The sequence below is a fragment of the Ambystoma mexicanum genome, chromosome 7q (genome assembly GCF_040938575.1).
Source record: "Ambystoma mexicanum isolate Mex_15411 chromosome 7q, UKY_AmexF1_1, whole genome shotgun sequence".
Taxonomy (NCBI): Eukaryota; Metazoa; Chordata; class Amphibia; order Caudata; family Ambystomatidae; genus Ambystoma; species Ambystoma mexicanum.
In genome coordinates, this window is record NC_090941.1 from 721,239,214 (window position 1) to 721,246,991 (window position 7,778).

Genomic DNA, 7,778 nt, shown 5'->3' on the forward strand with positions numbered 1-7,778 from the left:
ATAAATGTACTTATATTTTTTACCTGAACCCTTGAGTGAGTGTTTGCTTGAGCCACAGTACTACTGCTCATTTACTCTTGAGATAAGTCTGGCTGCTTCGCTACTGCTACCACTTTAACAGTTTAGTACAGGCTTGTACCAAAGGTGAACTTGTATTACCACTTGTAGTGTTAATTGTGTGTAGTGGTCCCCAAGGGCACTGCACAGGATTCTGCCTAACACGGCTCATTTGCTGAGAGCTCTTGATCACAGACTGGAAAACATGGATATTATATGTTTCCAGTAAACGTTGTTGCGCGAACCTCCTTTGTTAGACGGCTATTCCAGCTACTTGAATAAGGCTACAAAAGGAAAAAGGGGAAAACAGAGCTCGGGACTATTAATTATGGTCAACAATAACACCATTGGTCCTGTTATCAAATGTATCCACCCCAGCTCGCTTATGCAAATTCTTTTCATAAAAAGGGAGGACCTATGCCTGCAAATGAGGGCGTACTAGCCCTTTTTAACTTGTATTGGAACCCTTTGGCTAAAGACGCTGACTCATTTGTTCAAGAAATATCTAACTGGATTGCCAAGCTCAGAATAGACCTCATTGTCCCCTGGATCATTTTATGCAGAGACTTAAACATCAATTGCCTCTCAGTAGCACTGAAAAAAAAAATAGAACATGGGAGACACTTAAACAAGGAATAAATCTCGCGAGCGAAACAATGGTGTAATGAAATGGAAATAAGAGATCTCCACATCATAAATAGGAATGTGAAAGGGGATCGCGAGGGTGCAATTACTTGGCACTCTCCTCTTGCCAGTGATACACTGGACTATTTTTTTGTGGACAATTACATACTCCAGCGTCTCCTGCCTAAGTATTTTAAATTCGGATAAGAGCGACCACAGCCTGCTGATTCTAATTTGTCTAAGATCTAAAATGACTACAGGCACATAACAAAAATCATCTATTTGGCCCTATGAGGTATCCCTAGACGCTAACAGAGGAAGATTAGGAATTAATCAAAAATCAATTCCTATGTTGAACAGCCGCCTGACGGAATGGGAACCTGAGCAGAGAGAAAGTTTGAACTACAAATCTTGCTTTAAAATATTTAGAGAAAATCAGCACCCGAATACAAATCCATTTTCCAAGCAAAAACATGTTTCTGATAGTACAATGGCATCGAAAAAGGCTCAACTACATCGAGATCTAAAAATGCTAAATCCCCTTCCAATACTTACCAGATGCCAAGAAAGGAAAAAAGTAAAACAGTGGGCCTCATTACACGGACGGCGGTAAGGGTTAACGGTCACCGTTAATGGCAACGGTGACCGTTAACCCTTACCGCCGTACTACGAGGTCCCTTTGCGGGTTGGAGGAATCAACGCCTGCTTCTTGCAGGCGTTAAGTACCAACCCGCTAAGGGACCTCGGAGCTAATTACGGCACCGCAAAATTGCGGTGCCGTAATTAGCGCCTTCCCCATTCCCATAGAGCCCTATGGGGCAGAAATGGGAATGGGGAAGGGCAATGGCGGAAGGGGGATTTACCGCCCCTCCAACCTTGGAATGGAGCGGTAAATCCCCTTTCCGCCAAGGCGGTGCCGGTAATTTACCGGCATGGTCCAGGGTGCTAATAGCACCCTGGATTACCGCCTTCCGTGTAATGAGGCCCAGTGATTTCGTAATTGGGTTGTAAACCATAGAGCAATACTTTATCAGCAAGACTCTGAACGCATGTTACATTCTGTATGGTCTAATAATAGCAGATATGGGCCCTGCTTAACGATAGGGAAGAAGTTGATGATTCTCTGCAATTCAACCCCATACGCGAAGTAACATGGGTGACTCACTTTGAGGCCTTATTTACACAAAAGGCTTAAAGAGTCCATCACGTCCAGCTAAAGCCCTTAGGTCCTTGGAAATAAAGATTGACAAAGACGAAGTCAGAAACATCATTACTCACGGCAGTACATCTAGGCCCTCTGGCCCGGATGGAATGACAAATGCAATCTTGAAAATGGCCCCAGACCTCTGGACGGACCTTGTATGGTCCTATTTGGGGAAATTCTTCAACAAGGAAGAGTTCCCCCAACTTGGAAAAAGGCCATAATAGTCCCTATTTTTAAGAAGGGCGATAGGTCGAACCCAAGGAACTATAGACCTATCTCCCTTCTCAACGTTCATGAGAAAGTCTTTGCGGGAATTCTTCTGAAGCGTTTGAAAGAGTGGATCGTAGACTTAAAATCGTATGACCCCAGACAAATGGGTTTCGTGGCTGGTACAGATTGTGGTCTAAACTTGCTGATCCTGAGCCTCTTGAAGACAAGAACAATTGAAGGCAAAGGAGTGCCTATATATAGCCTCCATAGATATGGAGGCAGCCTTTGATTCCATAGACAGAGAGTGACTATGGCAAAAGTTGATGGAAAGAGGCTGCCCGAAAGATCTTGTGGCAGCTATAAAAGATCTATATTTCGAAACAACCTTACAAATCAGGCTGAATAAAGATGGACGGCTTTTGAAAGAAATCACCACTACAAAAGGCCTAAAACAGGGGTGCCCTTTGGCACCCATACTGTATAACATTTTCATCAGTCATCAGTGATGCAGCATATATACTGGTGTTACGCTCAACTGGTCTCTGCGGAGGCATTGGGGCACGGTTGCAGCCCGTTTGGGAATTAGGCTTCCCCTCGTTTGGTTTCTCCCTCTGCACTTATCCCGTGAACTGCAGCAATAGGCAGCGCTGCTCGGGACTGCTCCTATGAGGATATAAAGGGACGTCATTATCCCAGTTTGTGATCCGGATCCCTTCTAGACCCTTCCTCCCAGGACGTAATTCCTGCAGGTTGCGCTGCCTCAAGAAGGCTCACCTGATTATTATTATTGATGAGCTCTCCGTCCTGCTACTTTTGGCAGGGGCGCTTGTCTGGCTGCTACTGAGTTCCTTCATTGGTCCCTGCACGTGGTAGTCCACTCAAGCTGGGACCAATCCACTTCTCTTCAGGTGAGTGCTTCTGCCTGTCTTTGTCTTTCCCCACCTGTTGCTTTCTGTCTGCTTTCAGCCTGCTTTCGCTGTATTTGTATAGTTCATTGCTTTCAGCCTGCTTTCGCTGTATTTGTATAGTCTGTTTGCTTTCAGACTGCTTTCGCTGTATTTGTATAGACCTTTTCCTGTTTTGCCCTTCGCTCCGTCTTTAATGTTGTTCTTTTGCTCTCTCTCTCCGTGTAGATGGTGTTGCGGACCCTGCTGCAGTTGCGGAGCTTGAGATGCAGTCGGCGTGAACGAGGATTGGACCCGTGGTGGTCCGGTAACAGGTAAGTGGTCTTTAGCACTGCACACGTGGTTCTAATGTGACGCGACTTTAGACTGATGGATGATGACTTGCCTAACCTTGTCTTTCATCTTCTTTCACAGGAATCAACTTCGTGGATGAGGAGCGCGGCGTCGGGATCAAGATCGATGGGTTCCAGAGGGTGAATCAAGATCAATGGGTTCCAGAGGGTGAGTATGCAGATACGATGATGAATGCCAGATTCCGAAAGGTGAGTATGCTGGATAACGCTGGAAGGTAAGTAAGCTGGTCCAAGCGGCGGTGAGCGTCACATTGCATGTGAATGCAAAGTAACGCAAAGCGCTGGCATTGGGGCTAGAGCAGCTTATATAGCTGAGCTCCTAAGGCCACGCCCACCAGCCCAGGCCTGCTTGCCACACCCTGCCACTCCTTGCACGTGCAGCCTGGACCTGGAGAGCCACACCCAACAGTGTGCTCGTGGAAATGTTCCTGAAATAAAAGCATGTGGAAAAGTTCTTGTGAATAAAGCATTCTTGCACCATAATAAAGCGTTCCTGTTTATATTTGCACAGGACTTAGTCCAGCCGGGCCCCCTGTGTACATGCGTCCTGTGACCCATTACCCCATCACTTGATGGTGTGGTGTCTGTGTTCTTGGGCCAGTGATCATGACAACTGGACCACCAAGATCCTGTCCACAGAAGATCAACGCAAATTCGGCAGGATATCTTCTCTATGTGGATCATCTGGTCCTGCTGGACAGGACCCCCCTGGGCCTCCAAAAAAAGCTGTATGCCCTGCAAGCATATGTGGCCTCGAACAAACTAAAAATAAATGCAGCAAAAAACGAGATTCTAGTAATAGAAAATCCAGGAAGAAGATAGCGATAAGAGTACTGAATGACACCTGGCCTAGTAAGATCGTTGTCTGTCTTCCCTCTATTCCCCCTCCCTTGCCTCGTCGCGCCTCGAAACACTTGTGTATAGGCGTGTTATAAATGCCATATCATATCATATCATACCGTTGGCACCTAGACAACAGCGTATTGACACCAACTTCCTCTACTAAATATCTTGGAATATTGATAAGTGCCAGCAGAACGGAGACTGAATGGCACTCTAACCTTGTTCAAGAAATTGACCAGTTGAGATCGCAGGCCCTTGTGATCAACAGAACATATGGCAAATTTTCCCTCCAGCCATTAATCCACTTCTACAATCAGAAAGTGGTGCCAACTTTTACTTGTGGCGGTGAAGTGGGTCTCTGCTAGCATGGGAAGTCTGGGAAAAACTTGAGAGCAGGTTTTTGAAAAGTGTCTTGGGCCTTCCCCAATCGATCCCAATGGGGATTATAAGACACAAACTTGGCCTTCTCTCAATGTACATAAGAATAGTCTGGAAATCGCGATCTTTTTTTGGGAAACTGAATTCATGGAACTGTCCGCCACAGTATAATATCATTAAGAACAGTCAAGACAGCTCTTTTGACAAGACATTGAATGAATGGAACTCTAGATGCCTCGAGATCTTGACTCAATTGGGACTCTCAATCAAAACTATGTATGAAAATCCCCTACTGGTTAAAAAAACATTGTGGGCGATAGATTGGTCAGAGACAGAAGCAAAAAGGTTGGCTTCTCCTCACCATACCCTATCGAAAAACGTTGACTAATAACTGGAAAACCTTGCCTGCCTACCTAAAAAGATTTCCAAATCTCACCTTGGGAAATTTGCTCTTGAAATTTTGCCTCAATGTCCTTCATACAAAATCAGTGCTCTACCGCTATGGAGGAAGAGCTACGGAAAAGACTTGCAGTCTTTGTAACAAATGCGATGAAACATTGCAACACTTGATCTCCTACTGCCCGGAACTAAGACAAGTGAGAACGTGCCTACTGTATGAAAGAATGAAGAACTTGGCCGGTACTGATGTGATCAATAGTGGGAGCTCCTGTATGGGGGAAATAGTCCCTCCATGAATAGATGTCTGGCAGTCTTCCTATAAGAGATCTTTGAAAAAAGATTTAAAGACAGTTTACTAGGATAAAGCACCCTGCCAACGGATCCCGTATAGAGCCAATAGATTAATAAAGCTTTTGACAAAAAAAAGACACTCTGGCCCTAGAAGAAACCAAAAGGAAAGGAAGATTAGCATAGGTGATTGGAGTCCTCCTTGTTTTTTTTTAAAAAAGGGAGTACTTATCACTCGCAAGGTATCAAAATTGCTGGGAAACTGAACAAGTATGAAATATGGAGGTTTTTAATTTGAAGATTTGATGCTAGATGTTGTAACAAAAGTTTTTGAAATAAAATTGTATGTTTAAATAGTAAGAGATATATATTATCTTTTGCTAACTGCAAGTCAGGGTACTCTGTGAAAGCATCAAGAAAGATCTACCTGATTAAAAACGTACCTACCATATTATATGGTTCTGAAATATGATCACCTGGTAAACTGAAAGTTCTCACTAAAATGGAAAGTTATTGCTTTAGAAATGTTACGGGCCTTGCAAAGCGCTTACCTGTGGAATATTTATGAGACACATTAACTCTACCCCCTGTGACCTCTTTGGTCACGCAATGCCGATTTATGCCGACCAGAAAGTACCAAATGGCAGAAACAAATACTCTGGCACAGCTTAATTATCTTGTGGGTCCCACTCAGCACAATGGAGTAAGCACACTACCATGAGTCACATGATAATTGAAGCAAGCTTCTGAAAGCAATGTATTGACCCACAAGATACTGCTGCTCGTCTGATATGATGGGATATGCCATTTATTACACTCCTGTACACAAGTGTTTCAAGGTCCGACAAGACACGGGAGGGAAGACAGAGGGAGGACAAGAAACAATCTTACTATGCCTTGTGTCATTTAGATCGTGCAAGTGCGACAGTGCCAAGGGCAGGGGGGAAGGGAGGAGGGGAAGTGTCAGTGAGATGGAAGGGGGAAGTGCAATCAGGGCAGCAATGCTCTGAGTAAATGCAGCCAGGGTAGCGTGACTCTGGCTGAGTGCAAGGAGGAAGGGGACTGTAGAGGTTACTATTAGAGCCCCTAATTGCGCGGTAGGTCCAGAGGCAACTGATCATGGAGGAGCCTGGTACCAAGTTAGACTCTGAGGGTAGCCAAGCAACCAGTCGGATCCACGGACAGTTGGTTCAGCAGGGGAGGGAAGGAGAGAAAGCAGAGGAGAAAAGTGAAGTCTACAGCTGCTTCCAGAACTTCAGGTGGTCCGGCTCAAGTTTTAGAGGGACAGGGAGGCCCTTCCAGCGGAAGGCACATGCAGAGGAGAGTGATCTACCCTCCACCCTCTGCCTGGAGCACCTGCTGACCCTCAGAGAGTTGGAGGTAGCTGAGCAAAGGGCTCAAGAAGGAAGGTATTTTGGAAGAGAGAATTGGATGTAGTGTGGACCCCGGCCCCAGAAAGCCTTTTGGACGATGCAGAGGGTCTTGAACTTGATCCTTGCAGCCAATGGGAGCCAGTGAAGAGATTTCACAGCTGGAGAGATACAGTCCCTGGGCTTGAGGCCAAGGATATATTTTGCAGTCCTTTTCTGTATTTGTTTCTGAGGGTGCAGAGAGTAGAGGAAGGAAGATTGAGAAAGAGGCTGCTGCAGTAGTCCAGGCTAGAGAGAACCAGGGCTCGAGAGACAGTGAGCTTCTGGGAGAAAGTGAGAAAAGGAAGAATACATCTGAGGGGGTGTAGCTGGTAGTGGGTCTTCGTAGCAACGTTTGTGATGTGCGGAGAGAAGGAGAGGGTGGAGTCGAAGATGACACCAAAGAGTTTTGCCTCATAGGAAGGTGAAGGAAGAAGGCCCAAGGAGGGCAGCCAGAGTGAAAGAGGGTGGCCACTTTGAAAGAGGGAAAGTGGGAGCAGGGGTCTCAATGAGGGCGGCCAGAGTGAACGAGAGAAAGCAGAAGCAGGAGTCCCAGTGAGAAGGATCTCTGTCTTAATTGCATTAAGGCAGAGGTCGTTGGAGGAACACCAATGCTGGATTGCGGATAGACAGTCTGGAATGAGCGAGAGAGGAGAGGAGGCTGAGGGGTGCCTGAAGGAGAGATGAGTGTCATCCGCATTACACTGAAAGTTAGAGGGGAAGGTAGAGATCAGGTGGGCCAAGGGGGCCAAGTAGACATTGAAGATCCAGGGTGAGAGGTTAGAGCCCTAGGGAACACCACAAATGGAGAAAGAGGTGGCAAAGAGAAAGGCCCCAAGTTGGACCTGGGAGGGTCGGTCTAGGAGGAAGGAGGTCTGCCACTCCAGGGCCTGATCCATGATGCCCAGGTTCTCACAGAGTTACTTGATCAGGATGGAATGTTTTTTTTTTTTTTAAATATATTTTTATTTTTATATATAAACCAAACAACAATACAACAGAACATAAATAAACACATTTAACAACAAAAGCACTGCAATCCCCATCCCTCCCCCCTATGAGCCTGTATGGTGTCCACCATCGGTATCCGCTGTGAACGGAGGGGCGT